At 34.8% G+C, this 26,085-nt stretch overlaps 1 protein-coding gene across 1 annotated transcript in view; it reads left to right on the plus strand.

The window, feature by feature from the left end:
- Positions 1-23,794: 23,794 nt before the first annotated feature.
- Positions 23,795-26,085, plus strand: part of LOC126826914 (FERM domain-containing protein 4A) — a 117,733-nt gene continuing 115,442 nt past the window's right edge. Inside the window, exon 1 of the mRNA XM_050556054.2 lies at positions 23,795-23,927. The gene's annotated coding sequence lies outside the window, so the exon portion shown is untranslated. The remainder of the gene's footprint in view (positions 23,928-26,085) is intronic.

Consider the following 26,085-nt stretch of genomic DNA (forward strand, 5'->3'; position numbering starts at 1 on the left):
ATACAATATTAAATGTTAAAGTGTTAAAATCTCTTGCTATATTTAATGTATTTTTGCACTATGTTAATTAAATATGTTAAAATTGGTATCATCTGAAAGGTCGGGGTTGCCATATAAGATTAGGTTAATTGTAACATTTTGTTTGAGGTGGTGTAAATTATTTTGGAGAATTGTTCTTTGGGCAGAGTAGGCTGGACATATGAAAAAATAATGGTAGTTATCTTCGTCTGTAGAATTACATCTAGGACAGATTTGTTTCACTAATAATATGGTAGAATAAATGGTTATTTAAATTACTAGCTTTATTTCTTAATTGGCAATGGATAATATTTTCTTTCCTATTTCCAGTATTATAATATAATGGTGGTCTAGGTAATGGGTATACACGTGAAAGGCCCGATTTAAATATGCTTAACGTTTGTGAGGTTTTAATGTTTTCCGGTAAATTGTTCCATAGTTTAATTGTACAACGAAAGAAACTATAAGAATAAAATTTGGTTTTAAAAAATGGTGGGTTGAGGTTCTGATTTTCATTACGAGGATTATAAGTTGGTACTAAAGATTCAAATTTTTTAAAGATTTCAGTCAGATAAGTTGGGCCTGGGTTGTTCTTTATTTTATATAAGTAAATTAGTTTGTGTTTTATTCTACGATTAGACAGCGATTTGTATAAATTGTTTTTAGATGAATTTCTTCTAAGGCCAGTTATTATTCTACCTGCTTTAGTTTGAACACTTTTCCAATAGATCAGAATCCCTCTTTGAACAGTTATCCCATACAATATCAGCATATTATAAAATCTGGCGAATTAAAGCAAGATAAATTGTATTAAGTGAAATTCTACTAATTTTATATTTCAGTATGCGCAAAATATTTAGTCGACCACAAGCTTTCTGGTATATATTTGAAATGTGTTTTGACCACAGTGCATTTGACTGAAATGTTAATCCCAAATGACAATGAGTGTTTACGTTTTTAACTTTTATATTTCCGAAAACAACGTCTGGATGGATTGTATTTTTCATAGTAAAAGTAATATTTTTAGTTTTATTGGGGTTAAAAGTTACACACCACTAGTCGTATGTTGTTAGTAATATTATCAGAGATATCATTTAAGTAAATTAAAAATAAAAAAGGACCCAGTACACTTCCTTGGGGGACTCAAGAATTAGTATGCAAATAATTTGATTTAAAACCTTCTAAAACTACGCATTGTTGTCTATTACTTAAATAGTGTTCAATCCATTTACATATATTTTTTTTATTAATTCCATATTGTTTCAGTTTACTCAATAAACCTTCATGCCAAACTTTATCAAACGCTTTTTATATATCACAAAATATAAATCGAATTTGCTTTCCTTTATCGAGATTACTTATTATAACATCATAGATTTCTAAAAGTTGATTTATTGTAGAATCGTTTGGTTGAAAACCAGACTGATACTTATATAATAGGTTATAAAATTTTCTCTAATATTTTACATAATGAGCATGTTAATGAAATTGGTCTATTTCATTGTCAGGGTAATGCGGATCACCCTTTCCTTTATACGCTGCAATGATAAGTGAAGTCTTCCAAAAATCAGGTAATAATTCGAGTTCTAATAAAAGATTTAAAAAATTGGTGAGAGGGCTGGTGATTGAGGGACTTAACTTTTTTAGTAACTGGTCTTTAACTTCTTGTTCACTTATAATAAATGTGTGTAAATGTAATTCGTTGTTACTGCGAGAGGCAAAGTTTGGAAGGTCGGGTTCATCATTTAATTTTGAAATCGAGACAAAATAAATGTTAAGGATATTTGCCTTATCAAGTGTGTGTATGTTTACAGTTTTCATATAATAATGGCGAGATGGCTACCTTTTCATTATTAAAATTTGTAATAGATTTTGCTATTTTCCACCATTTATTTGGTGGCAGGGTTTTATCATTTATTTCTTTTTTTAATTTGTCTTTAAAATTATTTTTAGCTTGCCTGATTAATGTTACTTCTTCATTTCGTATTTTTCTAAATAATAGTCAATGATTAGGATTATTAGTTGTTGTTGAGTTGGTTTTTTTTTTTTTTTTTTTTTTTTGGCGCGTTTGTGTCCTCTATTTCGTTTTCGAATTTGTATACGTATGGCGTTATTCACACATGGCTTATCATTTGGTCTTATAGTTACTACTTTTGTTGGGATATACTGTATTAATGCTTTATTTATAACAGCTAACAAAAACTTGCATAGACTTTATTGATATCATCATTATTAAAGACGTGATTTGTCCAATCGACAGTTAATAATTCGTTTTTTAAACCTTCATAATCTGCAAGTTTAAAATTTCTAATAGTCCTTTTGTATTTTAATTGTTTGTATGTTTTTAGTTTTAAAGATAATATTATTGGTGAATGTGTACTGCAAATAGGAGCATTTTAAACATTAATATCTGATATAAGTGATTTCTTATTAGTAATAAAAAGATCAATACGGGGCCCGTGTAGCGTTGTGAAATTAGTCGGTTCATTTATCAGATTTTCAAGATTTAATCTTTGTAATAGTTTTTTAAATTTAACACAATTACTGGAATTACTTAAAATGTTGATATGAAAATCCCCTGTTAGGATAAGAATGGAACCATTGTCTAATACATTTGATAAAGTATCATAAAATATATCTCAAAAGGCAACCCTTGTATTTGCAGGTCTGTAAATTACCCCGAGTAAGAATTTGGTATGATCATTAAATATGTCTACATGTATAAATATTAAGTCAATATCAGTGTTTATGAGATTATGCCTAATCTGAAAGTGTAGATTATTTTAAATATAGACAACAACTCCAACCCCATGCCCGTTTCTATCAAATCTAACAGGACTTTTATAACCGGGCAGTAAAATCGATGAATCTTTAATAATGTTGTCTGAACATTGGCTATTTAGTGGATTACTTTCAAAGGTGTTAAATACTTTTAAAATAAGACAAACATTTATAGCCTAGATTAGTCGTTTGAGTCATAAATATCATATGTTTGTGACACTTCTCAATAGTTTCTGTTATCCAATACCATAAAATTACGAAATTCAAGCGATTTAAGTTTATCGATACACATTATTTACATTAAAGCCTGCGTGTAAGTCACGCGCCAACGTCACGAATCAAATGTCAAGTTAAAAGCCAGCCCATCGATACATTTCAAAACGAATAATAGGCAAAAAACTCATTTATTTCACCTCGCGACGACTGTCTAACCATGTGCAAACATAGCTACAACGTATGGAACTCCTCCCCCACACTCATTCATATTGTACATGTCAGTTCAACCTGTCAACAGTTTTCAGTTTCGAAGCGTATTTTGCCCGCAGTTACAATCGATCTTCGTTTTAATTTTAGGTAAAATCTTTTTTACCTTAAGTTTTTGTGAAACAGGGTCACTATTTTTTAAAATTGAAAGTAAAGGGTGGAAATTGAAAGTAAGGGGGTGGAAATTGAAAGTAAAGGGATGGGGAAGTTAAAGAAGGTTCCTCCCATAAATGCCCCCTTAACTTTCGGGCAATCTGACTTTTCGGGAAGACGGGTATAGAGTGAAAAAAAAATATTATTTCATCTAGATGTCAAAATAAAGTACCAAAATCTAATAAAACACTAATTTTACTTTACGTTTAATTGGGGCTATACAATATACCGGAAAACACCGGAAAACAACAGGAAAACACCATGTTATACTGAATATACCGGAAAACACCGGAAAAAACTAAATACCGGAAAACACAATAAATACCGGAAACCACCCTAAATAGGTAACCCGGAGAAGGGCTATACTATAAACCGGAAACTAACCCTAACCCTAACCCAGGTACACAGAGGACCAGGCTCCCGGTTACCTATTTAGGGTGCCAGTCTCCTGGTTACCTATTTAGGGTATTTTCCGGTATTTAGTGTGTTTTTCGGTATTTAGTGTTTTTCCGGTATTTAGTATAAAATAGTCTTTTCAGGTTATTTTCCGGTTGTTTTCCTGTGGTTTCCGGTATATAGTATTGCCGCTTAATTGAATATCACGAATTTGTACTGAACTGACTCTGGATTAAAACGTTTTGTCTGGGGCCAATCTACTTTCTGCGACATTTTTCGGGCATCAATTATTAATTATGAATGCAGCTGCAACAGTCTGGTTGGACGGTTGTAATTCGGGTCGGCATAGAGTGGGATTTCGGTTACAAAACCATTGGACAACTTTGGAGTTGCATAACTCACGGGCTAGAAAAACATTTACGGCGGTTAGATTTTCAAAATTTTCTCCGGGAGAGCGAGGCCCCATGCTCCACGACGATTGATTGGTTGTTTGGGATTCAGCGAAGTTAACTATAGGGTAGACTATATTGGACCACACTGAAGTTGCTGGAATAGCAGAAAAACACGTTCGCGGCAGTTAAAAATTTAAATTTTCTCCCGACGGTACCATCTCCGTGGACTGTAAACGATTGATTGGTTGATTGCAATTCCATTCCGACATCTTAATTAGGCTGTATTAGACCACTTTGAAGCTGCTGTATTCACGGGCTAGAATAGCAGGTAATGCGTTTGCGGCCGTCAAATTTTCCAAAATTTGCTTGGGGGTCCCTACACGGTAAGCCCTGCTCTCACAAAAGACCTGCGGCGACACCTGTTACCCAATATTTTTGTGGCATTTCGGGTTCTGCAGCCCTAACTGCCATCGAACCCGTACGCCTATGGTTCCTCCTTATGATCTAAGCCGATTTATATAAGCCATTGGCTTGTTTCGGTATCCTGTGAATAAAAAATATTGTTTAAATAAAAAAAAGTGATCTAATGAACAACATCTGACTTGTAGAGTGCTCAAAAGAAATTGTGGACCAACAGACAGACAATGGAAGCAGGTGAGGGGACAATATAAAAATATCACAGTAATTAGAAATGTGTTTTTAAGCAGTATATTTTCTGGAATATTTTGTTTTTAAAGACATATTTCATTTATATAAACACAATCAAGCATACAACCATTTAAAAATCAGAAACACCTCTTCTATCTGTAAATAAGTGATCCAAGACATTGAGGAAAGGTTCATAATAAAATTTAAATGGGTTTTGCCTTTACAAGATTATGATTTATAGATAACTTATACAAATATAAATAAATTACAACGTACATGTATACAAGGGCTTGATAATAATCCTGTCCAGTCAACGGACTATACCAGTAGTCTTTGATTTCTTAATACCAGTAGTCTTTGATTACAAGTAATGTTAAAAAAAAGTACCGGTAGTCAAATTGATCTTAAAAAATAAAATTCTTTGGAATTTACTGAAAAATCAATATTCATGATCAATGAAAGAATACCACGACTCTCCGAATAAAAAAACTGATTATCAACAGGATTGATTCAAAGTGAGCTTTGGTATGAATCAGTTCTGGAAACTTATGAGAATTACCTAACCTAGCCACAAGGTCATATATAAAACTTTAAGTGAATAATTATCAATTAATTGCTCAGTCTATGGGGTTTAATGGCTAATCTACAGTTTCTGCTCTTGATCTCATTAAAACTTATCCCTCTACTGCAGAAAAACAGCATAGATAGATAGAATACAGCTTTTTTTTCTATTTATTTGTCTTTTGGCACACCGGTGCATAAAGTGGTCTAATATGAAGCATAGTGAATAGCTTTCAGTCAGCATTATTTGATAGTTTGTCAGGTAATAAAACATAGTCCAACAGTAGCTAAGTCATCCTAGTGTCCACACAATTTGTTCCTCTTGGAAACTGTGTATAAATGTCTAGGCAATTGGATCATGGGCTATAACTTTGAAATTGATTACCAGAAATCAGTAGGTTTCTTCATTTCATGAATATAAACAATATATGACTGTATTTCAGTGTAGGCATATAGAAAAAATGTCCTAAGGTGGGCTTGTCATATTTGTAATACATAACATATATCAAAAAAGTTTATTGTTCAGTAAAAAAACAGACAGTAGATGTATGTACATATATTTCAGTAATAAATTACAACTTTATGTTTCTAAAAATATCAACGCAACACAATATAGTTATATAATACTGTGCTAGTCCAAATAAATGCAAACACATTATTTGAAAGCTTGACATGTTGACAGCTTGAAAAATAAACAGAATTATGTCCCTTTGACATATATTGTACCTTGAACTGCGTATAATATCTGGCAAAAAATAAAATCAAACTATACCAGAACTAATTGTGCATGTATTCAAATGTACTTAATCAAAAGACACTTTACAGTAAGCTCAACTCATGTTTATGTACATTTGTCATAGACAAAAAAAAATAATAATTCAGCTTTCTTTTTTTGTATACAGCAGCCCATACTTCATTAAGTTTTTAGGTTCTTGTTTGTGGTTAATATTACATAATAACAATAATCTTTAAATTAATTGAGTACATATAAATAATCAGGATAAGCTTGATTTTAACTTACAATTACTTTTAAGGGACTTGAGTTTTAATAAAATAAATATAAAAAAAAATCTGCATGTAAGTTTGTTTCCTCAAATTTTGTACACAGAATATTTGAATAAAATTTACTGTATATTTTAGCAGATATTTAAATAGATATACTTATATACATGTAGTACTACATAAATACCAGATAATTCTTCTACTTCAGCTACATTCAAATTGTGACTAGACTTCCTGAACATTTTAAAAATCTGTATGATTGATATTCACCAGTCCAGAAATGACCTGGTTTGTGTTGAGTACAATCTGAGTAAAATACAGATCTATATTTTGTTTTTTTTTATAATTTCGATGGCCTCTACTACATGAAATTATACCAGTTGTAATGGGAGGTAGTGTCCGGGGTCACGCGAGCGGCTTTTGACCGTATGACATCAGACATTTTATTAACCAATCAGCGTTGATGTTTCCAATAGGATATCCACGCCAAGAACTCACTGCAACAGACCATTTCATTGGCTTATCCCTCACATCAGCCGGAACATTGGTTATAAAGACAAGTAAAACAAAATTTGAACTATAAAAAACGAAATGAAATAGGATCTGTGTTTTAGTCAGATTGTGTTAAGTGAACGTTTAGCCCATCCCTCTCTTTCTCTGTGGTTTTCACCCAGGCGGTACATGTATTGTCAGTTAATTATTACTTCCACCTATTTTGAACAAAGGAATGATTACCGAATCTGAGGATCACACCCACAGACATTTGGTAAGTTAATTCTTGTGTCTCTACAACATCTTCAATTAATACTCTCGCATTTTCAATTCCAGTCATTCATTAATGAATCAATGACAAAATTTTTATCAATATATAAAGTTAATGAAAAACATAGGTCTTTGGTATTTATGTTTATTATTTCATAAGTTAATTATTGTCACTGAAATCTAATTAATATTAATAGTCCTAATGAAAACTGACGGATGTGTGTTTTAGCAAAACAGCAATAAAAATACATACTTTTGAAATAATGAACTGTAGACAATTAATTTTACATAGATCTTATAATGTATTTGTGTGTGTGTGTGTGTGTGTGTGTGTGTGTGGGTGTGTGTGTGTGTGTATGTATATATATATATATATATATATATATATATCAAGATGATAAACCAAAGACTGTTACTAAATGTCACGGTCCTCAGTGCAAACATACAACATGAGTAAATCAGTTGATTACATTGTGTGTTGCAATATAAATGTATCTGTACAAGACTAGAGAATTAAGAAATATGTCAGACAATATCATGCACAACTCCTACTGTGTTTGTCATTATGCCTAGACAGACCTGTTTCAATCATTCATTTGTTCAATTTCATACATATTTGATACTTCACAGAACTCCTCACTAATAATCTAGAAATAGAAATGCCAACATTCACACCAAAACCCAATGACAGGATTTCAATGATTATTTTCGGGGTGGTTGGCATCTCTAGAGTCTCCACTGGATTTTGTTGCTCCTATCAACACAGCATTTTGATTTGTTTTTTAGATTTTTTTTGTCACCATTAATATTTGTTGCAATAAATTAACACTGTTTACAGTTCAGGCACCTCTAGACTTACTAGAAGGTATGTCAATACTCATACTTCTCTGTTCTTACAGTGGGCTACCAGTATGTGTTCAACTGTAGTTACTTCCCTTTGTGACTTAATGCATCAAGTCACAGTATGCCCTCGACGATTTACTGGTCTTGATGATTATACCTTACAGTCCCATAAGTCAGGATTGAAAATTACAAATCAAGCAGAGTTGTCTCCTCCAGGTAGATCAAGTACAGTAATTTGATTCAAAATTGTCAACAGCCCCTAAAATATGTTGTTTCACATCCTTCTTATTCATCCTTTCATGGTTGCCGTTCATAATAAACATTGCCTACAGGTTGCAATGACTGTTCAGAGAAAGTCTGTTACTCAATTTGGATTATTTCGAAATCCAATCCAGCAAAGCTTGTGTTGACGGCATCCAAGGATTGTGGTAATTTAATCTATGTGAATAGTTCCATACCGATCACAGTTTATATTTTGGTAGAATAAATTAACAGTGTATTTTTTTTAAAGAATGAGAGAGCTTCTACTAGGATTTAAATGAAGCTTCACACATGATGATTGGAAGTTGATTATTAAGACATGGGTGTGGTAGATCAACCTCTCCCTGGAAATAAAACAAATCACTTTAAGTAAATTATAATGTTAGTATCAGTGAAGTAATAAGAAAACATTATGAATACAGACACTTAATTATTGGCATCATTTTTTCTTACAGGCTAAATATTCCAAACTGAGTAAAATGCTTACATTTTAAGTAAAAGACTCTCAGACTATACACTGTAAAAAAAAACCTTCAAAGTCAAACAATCCTAATTCTGAAAACTTGAAATTCAATCAATCCTAATTCTGAAAACATTCATTGTTAAGAATTTCTGAAGAGAGATTTTTTTTTTATTGATCAAAATAATCATTTGAATTTTTTTTAGAATTATTTATTGCTTGTTTCTGACGCATTTTGATATCTTGGATTTGAAAAGCATTGTTGATAACAAGAAAGTAAATTTTAGACATGGAACAGGATGTAATCTTAGCCAAAACATTAGCGTTTTTTTTTATATGAAATACAGTAGCTGTTATTTTTATCCAAAACAATTATGTAAACTAATGCTGGTGCATGTGTGGGGGGGAGGGGGGTTCGATTGGTTAACATGTCGCATTGGATCATAATAAGGTCTGTCATTGAGTCAAGAGGTGTGGTTTTGATTCCCCGCTTGTATGTGACAAGAAGAAGGGTCTCCAGGTCCTCCAGTTTCCTCCCACTGCTAAAGACCCCTACGTGCATGCCAATTATTGAAATAAAATTGAACCATATGTTATTCCAGAAATGACCTGGTGCATGTACATGTACGTCATTTTCGAAGACACTTGAATACAGACAAAATCGTGCTTTTCAATTTCATGTGAGCCATCACTTAACGATATATTTCCATGACATGTGGTGATTCTAAATGCCTAACAATCGATTGGATAAATATCGCCTGACGCCTACCAGGAACAATTTACCAAAAACATCATCTCTTTTGAGATACTTCACACGGAAACATGAGTGTACCAGAAGCCATACTCCTGAAGTAATGGCCTGAAAAATCCCTATCTACTTATCTAGCTGTTGCTGCATTTCGTTTGAAATGATTACAAATGACAATGTTTACATTTGCAGCATTTGGATAGATTCGTTAGTTTTTCTGCAATATTCTGCTACATGTATTCTCTGGTTAATCACTCATGAATTTCACATGTTGTGATGTAATGTAGACGCGATTGTCATTATACACTTTTTTACATTAACATAATTAGAGTTCTGGTTAATTCTGGTTGATTTATTTCAGTGTAATGGAATGGTTGTTTACCCACTGTCATAATTTGGGACAGGAATCACCAATCAGTCCAGCAATGTTTGAATGGGATTAGGTACAATCAAATGAAACACAGTAAAGATTATATGAAGTATAGCGGCCAAGTATTGCACTTGGAATATGCGTGTAATGCATGATACAAATATTGCAATATCAGTCTATACTTTGATTTTGCCTGTTCATTACAAAAATATACTTTCAGGTAAAAAGGGTTGAACAGATGACCAAAAGAAGCTTCAATTTGAAATTCAGAATAAAATAAAACTTGTTACAGTAAATTATATCAGTATACCTGTGGTCGAAGTCTTTTATGACATCTTTTCATTCTGGATTTTCTACCGTGAACGACTTCTTCATAGAATTCATGTGCCAAGTCACCATCTTCATCAAAAAACATAGAACTGCAAAACAATTCAATTATGAAATATCCATAAATAAGATCAAGATACACATTTGAAAGGAAGACAAACAGACAAAATGGGTATGAAATTCCACTCAGCACAAAAAATTAACATATCTTTAAATTACCATGAAGAACTAAAAAAAAAAAAAAATGCTTTCATTTAATGCAGGCCTACTATCAATATTTCTCTGTAAGAAATAATTCATATTTTAGATATTCCAGACAATGACTGTTAGAGTGAGACTGAGAGGGGCTAGAATATCAAGACTAGTTCAGTTGTAAACATTCTTTAGAACTTAAGTTAAATGACTCACAAACCATCACATTGAAACAGCCATCAAAAATGTCAGGGGAAATCAATGGTGTCCGACCGAGCAGACTACATGTATGTCCTTTCACTGTTACTGTCCATCCCTTAACATGTAATATGAAAATAACGCTTAACACCACATTGGTTCTAAGACTATTTTGGAATACTTACTGTCTATTTTTTAATGTGATTCTTTTTTGTTCTTCAAAAGGAATCATTTCTCGACAAAAATTTATGTTATACTTAAATTATGTATTAATCGATTTCACGTAATAATTGTTTATGCACATTGAATACAAAACCTTTAGTGGTATCAATATTGAATATTACTAGATTTTGAATATTGGCTAAGCATAGCCGCAAACCATGACCTCCGGTCTGCGCAGACACTGGTTTTATCATGGCAGTCCAATTCATATGAATTTGTTTGTGTTTTTGTATAGCAAAATTCTACTTGAAAATAGTGTTGAATTATAATAAATTTGCATCAGATGTTTCGAGAAATGATTCCTTTCGCCAAACAATGAAGAATCTGGGTAAAATATAGACAGTAAGGATTCCAAAATAGCCTTAGAACCTAGGTAGTGTACAGCGTTATTTTCGTATTATATCTTAATAGGGACATTCAGTAATGGTGAAAGGACACACATACCCCAACCCTGTTAAAGTAACTATCGGTAATGTTATGTTGAAGGAGTCAAGTCTTTACGGCTGCAATTGAGGCTTTGAGCAAGTAAAATTAAGTTGAATTGCAAAATTTTCAACACATTTCATCACAGTTTGCATGGAAATAAGTTACAAGTTACAAATAGTGAAGAGTGGAACACTGAAATCATAATCCTATCTTACCAAACGTTTTTTGCGTATTTTCGAGTGGCAAGACACTCATCATACGGTAAGTTTTCACCTTTATTTCAATGGAAATTTGTTTATTATATGTTAAGCTATGTACAGTACATTGGTCAGTGTAATTGCAAATTAAGGGAGTTATATATAGGACAGTAACTTTTTTGTAGTCAAATGACTACAAAACTTGCTCAAAGGAAGGCCTTAGGACGGTCCACTACTGTGGCTGGAGCAAGACAGAAGACATCAGTAGTGGAACCATTTCTAAGTCTTTACATTTAAGTTTTAACTCAATATCATCCACAGTCTTCGGCATTGCAAACAAGACTTATTGGTCAATTCAAATCAACATTGAGATTGTTATTTTACCGCGAAAAGACGGGCTTCTGATATCCAATATTAAGACAAAATGAACATTTTAAAATTAGCACATGATTCGCGTGCCAGATACTTATGAGCGCCATTTGTATAAAGTGACTCAATGAACGCAGCTAAACATATCCCATATAGACTGGAATAACTGATTAGAAATTACACTACAACTAGGCCTACAGTAAAAACAGAAACAACTGAATGTATAATGTATAAATAAAGGCTGGGGCTATTTGCCACATGTGGTAAGACAATCCGGAGACTATTTGCCACATGTGGCACGGCTACAGACCACAATTATCAACCGATTTCAATGAAACTTTGGGGGGGGGGGATGGCTGAATCTGTCATTGAGTGGACTGGCGTGGTTTCGAATCCCCGGTTGTACGTGACAAGGAGTGGGGTCGCCTGTCCAACCTCGTGGGTTTTCTCCGGGTCCTCCGGTTTTCTCCCACTGCTAAAGACCCCTACGCGCAAGCGAATTATTGAAATAAAATTAAACCATATGTTAGTCCCGAAATGACCTAGTTTGTGTCGAGTGGACGTTAAACCCCATTTCTCTCTCTCTCTAATATCTCAGAGTAGCCAAAATTTCGACCACTTCCGGTTAGCGGTTTCAGAGATATCAGGTTACCACACATTTCATGTGGCACGGCTACAGACCACAATTATCAACTGATTTCAATGACACTTGCAGATTATAATTATTTTAATAATATCTCAGAGTAGCTAAAATTTCGACCACTTCCGGTTAGCGGTTTCCGAGATATCAGGTTGCCACACATTTCATGTGGCACGGCTACAGACCACAATTATCAACCGATTTCAATGAAACTTGCGGATTATAATAAATTAATAATATCTCAGAGTAGCTAAAATTTCGACCACTTCCAGTTAGCGGTTTCCGAGATATCAGGTTACCACACATTTCATGTGGCACGGCTACAGACCACAATTATCAAATGATTTCAATGAAACTTGCAGATAATAATTACTTTGATAATATCCCAAAGTAGCCAAAATTTCGGCCACTTCCGGTTAGCTAATTATCAAGCAATTTCAATGAAACTTGCAGATTATAATTAGTTTAATAATATCTCAAAGTAGCCAAAATTTCGGCCACTTCCGGTCAGAAGTTTCCGAGATATCAGGTTACCACACAATTCATGTGTCCCGGCTACAGACCAAAATTATCAACCGATTTCAATGAAACTTGCAAATTATAATAACTTTAATAATATCTCAGAGTAGCCAAAATTTCAGCCACTTCCGGTTACCGGTTTCCGAGATATCAGGTTACCACATATTTCATGTGGCACGGCTACAGACCACAATTATCAACCGATTTCCATGAAACTTGCAGATTATAATGACTTAAATAATATCTCAAAGCAGCCAAAATTTCGGCCACTTCCGGTTAGCGGTTTACGAGATATCAGGTTACCACACATTTCAAGTGGCACGGCTACAGACCACAATTATCAACCGATTTCAATGACACTTGCAGATTATAATTACTTTAATAATATCTCAGAGTAACCAAAATTTCGGCCACTTCCGGTAAGCAGTTTCCGAGATATCAGGTTACCACACATTTCATGTGGCACGGCTACAGATCACAATTATCAACTGATTTCAATGAAACTTGCAGATTATAATAAATTTAATAATATCTCAGTGTAGCCAAAATTTTGGCCACTTCCGGTTACCAGTTTTCGAGATATCAGGTTACCACATATTTCATGTGGCACGGCTACAGACCACAATTATCAACCGATTTCCATGAAACTTGCAGATAATAATTACTTTAATAATCTCTCACAGAGTAGCGAAAATTTTGCCCATTTCTGGTTAGCGTTTTCCGAGATATCAGGTTACCACACATTTCATGTCAGGTTACCACACATTTCATGTGGCACGGCTACAGACCACAATTACAAACCGATTTCAATGAAACTTGCAGATTATAATTACTTTAATAATATCTCAGTGTAGCCAAAATTTTGACCACTTCCGGTTAGCGGTTTCGGAGATATCAGGTTACCACACATTTCATGTGGCACGGCTACAGACCACAATTATCAACCGATTTCAATGACACTTGCAGATTATAACCGGAAGTGGCCGAAATTTTGGCTCCTCTGAGATATTATTAATGTTGTCATATTCCGTAAGTGTCATGGAAATCGGTTGATAATTGTGGTTTGTAGCCGTGCCACATGAAATGTGTGGTAACCTGATATCTCGGAAACCGCTAACCGGAAGTGGCCGAAATTTTGGCTACTCTGAGATATTATTAATGTTGTCATATTCTGTAAGGTTCATGGAAATCGGTTGATAATTGTGGTCTGTAGCCGTGACACATGAAATGTGTTGTAACCAGATATCTCGGAAACCGGTAACCGGAAGTGGTCGAAATGTTGCGTACTATGAGAGATTATTAAAGTAATTATAATCTGCAAGTTTCATTGAAATTGGTTGATAATTGTAGCCTGTAACCGTGCCACATGAAATGTGTGGTAACCTGATATCTCGGAAACCGCTATCCGGAAGTGGCCGAAATTTTGGCTACTCTGAGCTATTATTAAAGTAATTATAATCTGCAAGTTTCATTGAAATCGGTTCATAATTGTGGTCTGTAGCCGTGCCACATGAAATGTGTGGTAACCTGATATCTTGGAAACCGCTAACCGGAAGAGGCCGAAATTTTGGCTCCTCTGAGATTTTATTAATGTTGTCATATTCCGTAAGTGTCATGGAAATTGGTTGATAATTGGAGGGTCTAGAGCACAAGTGATCTAACTACCAACCATTTTAGTTGGTTGTTAGATCACTTGTGCTCTAGACCCTCCAATTGTGGTCTGTAGCCGTGCCACATGAAATGTGTGGTAACCTGATATCTCGAAAACCCCTAGCCGGAAGTGCTCGAAATTTTGGCTACCTCTGGGATATTATCAATGTTATCATATTCTGTAAGTTTCATGGAAATCGGTTGATAATTGTGGTCTGTAGCCGTGCCACATGAAATGTGTGGTAACCTGATATCTCAGAAACTGCTAACCGGAAGTGGCCGAAATTTTGGCTACACTGAGATATTATTTTGGCTACCTCTGGGATATTATCAATGTTATCATATTCTGTAAGTTTCATGGAAATCGGTTGATAATTGTGGTCTGTAGCCGTGCCACATGAAATGTGTGGTAACCTGATATCTCAGAAACTGCTAACCGGAAGTGGCCGAAATTTTGGCTACTCTGAGATATTTTTAATGTTATCATATTCTGTAAGTTTAATGGATATCGGTTCATAATTGTGGTCTGTAGCCGTGCCACATGAAATGTGTGGTAACCTGATATCTCGGAAGCCGCTAACCGGAAGTGGTCGAAACTTTGGCTACTCTGAGATATTATTAATGTTATCATATTCTGTATGTTTCATTGAAATCAGTTGATAATTGTGGTCTGTAGCCGTGCCACATGAAACGTGTGGTAACCTGATATCTCGGAAACTGCTAACCGGAAGTGGCCGAAATTTTGGCTACTCTGAGATATTTTCTAATGTTATCATATTCTGTAAGTTTAATGGATATCGGTTCATAATTGTGGTCTGTAGCCGTGCCACATGAAATGTGTGGTAACCCCCATATCTCGGAAACCGCCAACCGGAAGTGGCCGAAAGTTTTGCTACTCAGAGATGTTATCAACGTTATCATAATCTGTAAGTTTCATTAAAATCGGGTAACAATTGTGGTCTGTGGTCTGTAGTCGTAAGGCTATTTTGAAATTCTTGCTTACCACATGTGGCAAATAGCCACTGCCATAAATAAATTAGCTTTTATAAAATTCATATATGATATTACATTATTATACATGTATATGCGTTGTGACCCATTTTGTGTCCATTTCTACGTGCCAAAGAATAGTGATTTAGCTCCTTTAACAATACTTAGTTATCATACCCATATCTTTTATATACAAACGGTGTGACGCCTTGGTATTGAGAGAGATGATTTGAAGTCGGGCTGGACTCGACCGATCCTTTTCCACCACCCATCCACGCAGAAACAGGCTTCGTCAATTTTTGAGCCCACGACGAACTCGTCTGTCCCATTTCGGTGTATGTAATCAAAGCATATGAGACAGACTTGTAAATATATTATTGTTGATTCAAATATATATTCTTGATTCAATTTTTACTCTCTTTTTTTCTCTCAAAACAAACATTGATCGAATAATTCAGCCATTATTTATTTTCACCGGATGTTTCCAAAGCCAAAGGGAAATAATTCGGAGAACAAAATTCGTGGGATGGTCTAAGGGAAACAACTATATTTTAAAATTGGATGAAGACTACTAATTTGTCTTTATTCGTATATCTAGATGATGCCTTTAAAAAATTCATGAAACTAAATCATGGGCCTATATTTAGGGAAAATGGACAAATGACATTTGTCAATTTAATGTCGTTGTAAAATGAAGCGAAGTAGCCGACGGTTATGTAATCTGGGTCGGGCTAAACGCTCTATAATTATCATAGAGACCGATAGCGATAGCCAATTTCAAGTTTTCTGAACTTAGAAGTCATTAGCTTGAAATAAATATCCACGTTGGTGTAATAATCAAAATAGAAATGTAATTTACAAAACATCCTTGAGGGGTAGTGCTTAATCTACACTCACGGGTGTAAACTATTTAAGTGTAGCATTACACTGTCTGAGTGCATCAGACAGGTTACACTACTGGAAGTAGCAACTAGTTTCTACCTGAATTGGTGTAATGTTCTACACTAAAGGCTAGGAGTTACCCCTATTTAGGTGGCAACTATTTTCCACCCGAATTGGTGTAAACTACCTTATCATTTTTAACAGTGTACACTTGCCATGTTGCATTTATACCAAACGGTGTAATGATTGGGGAAACTTTTCAAAACAGTGTTAATAATATTACATCATTTGATGGGTTGCAAAACTTTAATCGATATTCATGACCACTGAACACCAGTCCTCTACAAGTTTTATTCTGCATTAGCACCAAATTAAGAGATGTAATAAATGATCATTAAGTGAAATTCTTAATACAGTGTTGCAAAAGTGTTCGTGTACTCCAATTTCTGTGTTTTGGTAAAATATGGCGTTAACTGCATTAGTACTACAGGTATAACTTGTTTTACATATTTACCAAAATATCAAAATATATTATTATCTTAATTAATTTCCTTCAACACCTCAAGTATAAACGTCCTGTTGTTATGCTAATATAACATGCGCCAAACAGCGTGGTATGAGGGGAATTCTGACTATTTTTTTCGAATTCCAATTGCTAAGTGTCATTTTACGTGCACACCAATGTGTTCACGGGATCTCGGTGTTTCGTACCATCCGAACGACTAGATACTGTTTCTTGCCAGGCCCTCCGTCCTGCAACACTGACAACGGGAAACAACGCCAGAAAAACTCGACGAACTTTCTCCCAGAGCCATGGCGGCTCTCTGGTCATTCATTATAAACAGTGTAAAGAGGAAATTCGTATTTTAACCAAATACTTGAAAATAGTGTTGAATTTTTAAAAATTTCTGTCAGATGTGGCGATAAATTATTCCTTTTGGCGAAAGGAAAAAAGAATCACGGTAGGTTTATTCCAAAATAGCTTAAAACAGAGGTGGGGAGGAGCGGTATTTTCATATTGCAGCTTAACAGGGACGGTCACGAATATGAACGTTGGTTCGTTTTTGAGATTTTACATCCACTTCCACAAAGGTTTCCTAAGAAACTTACCAGAAGAAGCCACAAAATAGGTTTGATCCAGCTTATTTGGATAAGACACAATGTTTTTTCAGGGAAGCGCCCAAGGTAGATTTCATGCAAAGGAGAGGTCATAGTAGTCTTATATAGCCTTATTTATATGGCTTTGCAACCTAAATTCCACTCAATGCCAACTTGAATTCCAATCAACGAATCATTTTGTCTATTGCAACAGCATTAACCGGACGGCGACGCCATAAATCTAAAGAAATTTCGATTCCCCCCAGAAATTGATGAAACAAATGATCGATGACTGAAAACTGTCGGACAATTCAAAGTGGCATCGGATTTCCGGCACTTTATTTTGCTGACTAATTGATAAAACATTTGTATGCCGATGATACTCAATTATATATTTCATTTACACCTAATTGTCCATCTTCTTTCAATTTATCAAAATTGCAACTTGAGAACTGTATTAGTGAAATTAGAAAATGGATGTCAAAGAACTTTCTAAAATTGAATGATGATAAAACCGAATATTTGTTATTAGGCTCAAGGCATCAATCAAGTAAATCTGCACAAGATAACCCCCCTGTTGTAATTGGTAATTGTGATATATTTTCATCTTATTCTGCTCGTAATATTGGCGCTATCTTTGATAGTTTTTAGCTTATGGGAGCTCAAGTAAATAATATTTGTAAATTGTGCTATTTTAATATTAGAAATATAGGTAAAATACGTAAATGTGTAACTGTAGAGGCCACTAAGTCACTTGTTAATTATCACTTCTCGATTAGATAACTTTAATTCACTTTTAGTTGGTTTACCTTTAAAGCTTATAGATAAATTACAAAAAGTACAGAATACTGCGGCTAGACTTGTTACTTTAACTAAGAAATGTGACCACATAACTCCTGTTTTATATAATTTACACTGGTTACCTGTTAAATATCGAAATGATTTTAAGATTTTATTACTTACTTTTAAATGTTTAAATAATTTAGCTCCTGTTTACCTCTCAGATCTTTTAGAACTTTATACACCTGGCCGAACATTACGTACATCAGATAAACTACTTTTAAAGCCCAAAACTGTTCAACTAGTCTCTTATGGTCAGCGCTCTTTTAGTTATCAAGCACCTGTTTTATGGAATAATCTACCATTTAGTTTAAGATGTTGTACATCTCTATATTCTTTTAAAAAGCAACTTAAAACACATTTATTTAATCAGGCTTTTAACTGACTCTGTATACAATCGTTAACATGCCCATAATCTTGTTGTTTATGTGTGATTTACATTGTCACTTTGTAAAGTGCCCCTGAACATGTTATATGAAAGGGTGCACTATAAATATGCTGTAATAATAATAATAATAATAAAGCCAGTGACCTCTCTAGAGTAGAGCTGGACGCTGTTTAATACATTAATATTAAATATTTAAAAAACAATTGTTCATGAGTCAATTAAAAAAAAATCAATTATTAACCAGTTTTCAGTTTACATATATAGCATCACAAACTTTAATGATTTGGGATTCTAAATAAGTGAATTCTATGTTTCACAAAACCATATCTTCTGGTTCCATCTCAGAACTGATTTAAGGCATATTATTGAAAGAGAAGAAACAGAGGAAGTTTTTTGGGGGGACAGAGCTGACAGTCATCTCACAGAAAGTGCTAGAAAGAGAACAAAAATTAACTAAATGTAGAAACATTTGTAAACGTAAAATTGATTGTAATAAAAACAATCAGAATAATCCAAATGGTAGGAACTGGTTTAAAGCATTTTATTGACAGAGAAGAAACAGAGGAAGTTTTTTTGGACAGAACTGACAATCATCTCACAGAAAGTTCTAGAAAGGGAACAAATATTAAATAAATGTAGAAACATTCTAAATAAAGTTATAAATAAAATTGCTTGTAATGAAAACGATCAGAATACTCCAAATGGTAAAGATGTATCGAAAAGTCACACACACCTTAAATTGTCCACATGCTGGTAACTTCAGAGCAGAAGTAGCTGTGTCAACCCAAGCTTTCCAGTCTAATAAGTCCCGATGTTTTCGTCGGCGTAAGCTTGGATAAAAAATAGTAAAAGTTATCATTGCCGACACTGTTGGACATGTAGAAGGTCAGGGAATTTTAAGAATTTCTACAAATCTCCAAAACAAACTACCCAGTCGGAATCTGGGTGGTATCATAGTGAGAAAAGAAGTCTTGTAACTCAAAATGACTACTACCTTTGTTGTTCAAAATGCGGTGCAAAAAAAAAAATGGTTCGCAAATCCTTTCGTTTGACACTTTCCCGATCTGGTTGGATAAACTAGTGATCAGGCGACAAGCGGTATCTGGTCAACTCCATTTATCTCGATAATCGGTGCCTGAATACCTTTGTTGTTCAAAATGCGGTGCAAAAAAAAAATGGTTCGCAAATCCTTTCGTTTGACACTTTCCCGATCTGGTTGGATAAACTAGTGATCAGGCGACAAGCGATATCTGGTCAACTCCATTTATCTCGATAATCGGTGCCTGAATACTGTAAGACTGCATTTTCGGCTGTTTATTTTTCAAAGTTTTCTCGGGGAGATCCTCCATAAACTCCGTAAGGGCTCGCTACTTTGGCGCTCATGATGCGGCTTCGTCGAGGTTGGCAAGACATTGGTCTGTTCGTTTGACACGTTTCATTCTGATCGGATAAACTAGTGGTCAGGCGATAGGCGGTAACTGGTCAGATCTATTTATCTCGACGATCAGTGCCTGAAATACTGCCATTACATTTCCGGCAGTCTGTTTTTCAAACATTTCTGGGACAGACCCCCATACCCCTAGTTGAAGCTCGCGCTTAACCTTGTACTTTACCCTAGCTTTGGCCCTCCAACCACTGGCGGCTGGCGCTGGCATTGATTACCGGAAGTAAATATCATGATCATAAAAATAAAATAAAACCAAGTACGAACAATCCAAACCATTAGACGAAATTCGAAGTCCTAAAAAAATCACACCTGTTTTAATACTTCACTGGTCACTCATTGTTTTTAGAATTCAATATAAAATCATTCTTTTTATACCTTACCCGTACTTTGAGGTCATCAAATGATCGCAGTTCACGGTGAGCGATCGTTTACAGTACAGGCCCCACAATTATGGAATAAGCCCCCATTTGCCCTCAGAAGTACTACCTCCTTATCGAGTTTTAAATCTCAGATTAAAACATTTTTATTTTGACAAGCGTTTGATTTGTAGGGTAATTTTTACTTATTTATACAATTTATAGAGTTATTCATATTCAACTATAGTGTCTTTTTAATTATTTTAGATTCTGAATTTTATGTTTTTACTTTTACAAATTCATAGTCTTTTATTATACATCGTCAGCGGCGTTCGGGGAACCGTCATTGGTTGGCGCATCCAAATAAGGAATACTAGTAGTTTAATTACCACTGAATGAATTTGTTTACTTAACTGGGTTAAAACGGCTTTATGGAAGATTAGACAACGAGCTGACAGTTATCGCTATCATGGTTAAAACGTAGATAATGTAACGCGAATATGCCGAAAATTTCAGTCAAATTACTTCACTCTGAGTCGAGAAATACTCATTTTAATAACACTGTAACCTCGACTGTCATTGTTACCACATGTTCCCGAAGCAACGACAGCGAGTTTCGCAACATCTAACCTTTGCTAGAGCAGTCAGAAATTCCCGAACTTATAGCTACGTTAACTACTTTTACCGAAGACAAGTGAACGGCAGCGTCCAATCAGAGGTTGTGAACAAACACACCCAAATCAAACAGCGTTATCGACGGAAACCTTGACATTGAACGAACCTTGAACTATTGCAACAAGATTATCAAGGAAGACATTTTAGCTGGAAAGCGGGACTTGGTATTCGCGATGATCGATGAATCTGATAGGCTCTCAAGCTGTACTTGTACCCAATCGAAATTAGTGCCGAAATATGCGGGGTATTACGTGAAGGGCTTGATAAGATGTATATATATGGGGTTGAAGCGAGATCAGCCCTCTATTGAAGTTGTTGTTACCGTTGTTACGATAATATACAAAGTCACGATTATGTAGCACCATTGGTCTGTTGTCAGACGTGGAAAGCGGACACGGACTAAAACCGGTCGCCACATCCTACGTATAACCCATGCATTCATTTCCTACTACTTATCTGAAGTAGCCTTGTGATCGTCTAGTATTTTTAATTGTCTTCTTTGCTTCCTTTCACGTTGTGTATTTTCTTCTTACTATCTCAGTGGTTAAGACGTTATCTTCTCATTAGTTAAGAGGTTTGTCATACCAGGAATAACAATGCAACGGTTCACTTCTACAGGTAAAACACTGGGTTACGTAGATTACAAGCATAATAGATTACATTAGCATACTTAAAAATTAAAATTAGGAACTCAGATGGTAATCTCTCCGGAACCCAACGATATCTGAATCTTAAATGGCTGGTTTGTCCTTTTTAACAGATTTGCTTACGTCATGACTTAAGATTCTGCAAATAATGAATTTGATTGGATGGTTATAGTGTATGATGCAATTAGTCAGAGGCGCCCCCCCCCCCCAATTTTCGACAGTGCCCCTTTTTACTGCTGAAAGTGCCTTTTCTCAGACTCAAATATGTCCGTTCCCAACCCGTTGTAGGGGTCCCAAATGACTCAAACCATCGACTCAAACACACCAGTCTGGGAAATAGCTCTTGGAATGGCTACAGATGCAAGGAAATGACGGATAATTTTCTTGGGACCCCCCCCCCCCCCCCACAGCGGCGTGTCCCGTCTCCGCGGTCAATGCCTTCATTTTGCAGCGCCCCCCCCCCCCTTTTCAAAATTCCTAGATCCGCCCCTGTTAGTAATTTTCCAATCACGTTTTAAACATGATATTTTGATTCCCATGGAACAAGCTATGTTTACCAAATTATAACTCTTTTATGTTTAAATCCGTCACTCATTATTTGAGTGCATTAGATATGATTTCCATACAATTCGTGTATATTAACCCAATAATTAGTTAAAGATACAATATGGTCGCAAAGACGACAGTACTACAAGTAGGCCTATCCATTTTTACACCTGATCTTCAACGGCCTTTGAACTGCAGATCGGGTTCAAATCTAATGAAGTTCGGACCCATCAAATGGCACTGAGAGTTGATTATGGTCTTGTTATGTTAATAAATGTTTATATATATAACATTTCAGGTCTAAAGAAGGGCCTGCAATAGCAATAAGCAGATTTAGCTTTTGCATAATATATGTTCAACCTTGTAAATGCTTTATGTTCTATTTTCGATGTTAAACCAATAGCTTTCCTTGTATAATACTAGACATTTAAAGATACGATACCTAGGAATATCTTATCATATCTATTGAAATTCGGGACGACAGTTAGTTTTGTGGGGGAGGGTGTGACAGAGTATGGATGTGATTATTATTTTGAGTTAGGCTTAGGCTATTGATAGAAGGGAGACAACTACAGTTTTTGTAAGATTTGAGCTATAGTGGTGGTGGTGGTGGTGTGTGTGTGTGTGTGTGGGGTGGGGGTGGGGTGGGGTGTAATTTGTGCATTGTGTTTTTTCGACCAGTCAGCTACGAACTATAACTCAATAAAACCTATCTAATGTATGTTGTTTCTTTACCCGCAGAGTGAGACACCACTCCCGATGGACCCTATCTTTTCTAATCTACCACCCCGTTAACATTTTTTATAATATCATTTTGATATTTTATATGACGTCATTTGACGGACGTATAATTTCCGCATTTATTGCACATTTTGTCGTATGAACTGCGTGCCATCCTCGGGCTACAAGAAGCCTACAAGAGTAACAAGTACACTCAATTAATGAATATGATGACAGTTTGTAATTTGTTAGATCTTCAATTAATATTATTTTATGCAGAGCATACTAGTTGTAATCGAGTAAAAATTATTCACTCCACCCGAATACAGGATGAGAAATGATTCACAAGTCTTAGTCAACTTTAATAGTGCTCTCTGTAGCATTTTCCGCAAACTAATTTCCTGCCTCTTCACATTAATAAATATTCAATGGCAAATACAACTTTTTAGCCGAGTCTACGGGTGAATCAACGGTAGTAGACATGCGCAATGTGAGCGGAAGCGGAGTGGTGAACTTTGGTAGTCACCTACTACCAGCTTTAAAGCTCTTATTGTAAAAAAAGATATGGTAAAGTATGTCTGGGTCATCTGGGCTTTATTGATGGCGGACAACAGACCCTTGTTTTGTTGAAGACACATAAGACGCGCTGTTTTCATACTGTTTTCAAGATGATTTGTATGGTAGAGATTATTTAGACGTCTATAAAATTATCAACCGAAGGTAAGTGTACATTATTTTCATTTATGAACTGCGACATCATAAAAGTCAACGTGATTTTTACTTCTTTAATGAAGAAGCATTTTACAGGTGGTTACTCAACTGTATCCAATCACTTCTCTCTGCAGACAGAACTGACATGATTATGTGTATTAAGATAGTTCCAGTATTGGGACACACTGTTTATTCAGATACAGATTTACCTTAATTTTGAAAAAAGGCAATTAATATTGTTATATTGACGAAAGAATGCACACAATGCAGCGGATCATTATCCCCCCAAATCCAAAAACAAACAATGAAATCATGAATTATAACTTAATTTACTTATAATGATATATATAATGTTATATATGCAGCTGATTGGAACCATGATAAGGCTGATATTGGGATCATTGTTTGAAACTTGTATGAATATCTTTAATATATCAATAAAACTGACATTAAAATTAAATAGAATTTTAAAATAAATAGAAATATGAAGGGAATAAAAAGAAAGTAAACACTTACATACAATAGTTACAAGACATTAGTGAAGCACTAATATTTTTGGATTCGGCATAATAAATTAGTGACATATGAGTTGAATCCAGTAGGCCAATACAATCCCATAATAGCAATATAATAATTACTGAATCTTAAATAATTTGAGGAAAGAAAAAAAATGATAAAAGTGTTTTTTTATTAATTATTTTGATTATTACATGTCATTTTATGAGTATATTTTACTCATTTAATATTGCTTATTCAAGAATCGTTAAATACTAATTTTTTGGTCTTTTTTATCACTTGACCCCAATCAGCCTGATATTGATCCCAATACGCAATGTTCACATGTCCAAATCAATTCGCATTTCAACACAACACAAGACTTCAACAATATACTGGTGTCCTCCACAAGTTAGTCAGTTATTTTTACTGACATACATAGGCTAATGCCGTAATAAAGAAGCTATCCAAACAAAAGAAGCTCCATATTTTAGAAACATAAAAATTGTTCAAGTATTGACTACCCCACAACTACCAATTATGACAACAATTGTACTAATGTCATTGCTTTATTATCATAACTATATACACAATAGTATTATTTTCACTATCCCTTATGAAAAGGTCTACATGTATGTTCCTATAGAATGCTATGTAGAACACAACAGGCTAATGTCACATTTAGTTATTTCAGTACTGTCTCACTCACCTGTCCAGTTGTTCCCTTTTATCAACTGTTACTACGATGTGCTGCTCAGTGGCATTATTACATTTTGGAATAACGAAAATACACCATGCATACATGTAATACAAAATATAATTCCATTTTACTACAATATGTATATTTGATTTGTATCATTAAGGAAATTAAGCTAAAAAAAACTGCTCAAATACACACATACCATATAAAACAACAAATAATAAACAATTTAATTAGCTAGATATTTTAGTGCAGCCGATGTTGGGTCTTTTTTACCCCCTAATGTTCATGTATTAATGTCAGCCAAATATTGAAACTTATCACACATTTTATATGTACTATTTATGTGTACATTTAGTAAATAGTGCATAATTGTGAGCACAAACTGCGCTGAAAAAATGTGAAAGGCTCTTCAAATTGTGGTCAAGCTGAAATACATAATGTAAATCAAAGGGATGGGGTACAAGTGGTACAGAGATGGCAATCTTCAAATAAATAGAATATTGTGTGAAACCACCATTAGCCTAAATGTATGTACATGTAACATGTAAAAATATCCTTACCAGCAAGGTTTAAATCACAGTTATTCAATATGTATTATTATGTTACATGTTGATGGATTTGCCTTTTTTTCAATTCAAAATGCAAAGCAATGGATCCCTCACATATCCTACCATCTGTAAATAAAATACAAATTCCACTAGATGAGTTCAGAAATTACAGCAGGGAGCCATGGTGGCAAAGTGAGTAAGACCCTGGCTCGCAAGCCTGGAGGTCGTGGGTTCGCTCCTGGTGTTGGACGAGAAAGTTCATCCGGATTTTCCAGTGTGATTTCCCTTTGTCAATGGTGCAGGCTGGAACGCCTGACAAGGACAGCTGTCTAGTTATTGGGAGGGGACAAAAAAACAAACAAATGTCTCGTGTACACATTGATGTGCATGTAAAATATCCCTTGGCAATTGGAATTCAATA

The sequence above is a fragment of the Patella vulgata genome, chromosome 7, assembly GCF_932274485.2.
Source record: "Patella vulgata chromosome 7, xgPatVulg1.2, whole genome shotgun sequence".
In the NCBI taxonomy this organism is placed as follows: Eukaryota; Metazoa; Mollusca; class Gastropoda; family Patellidae; genus Patella; species Patella vulgata.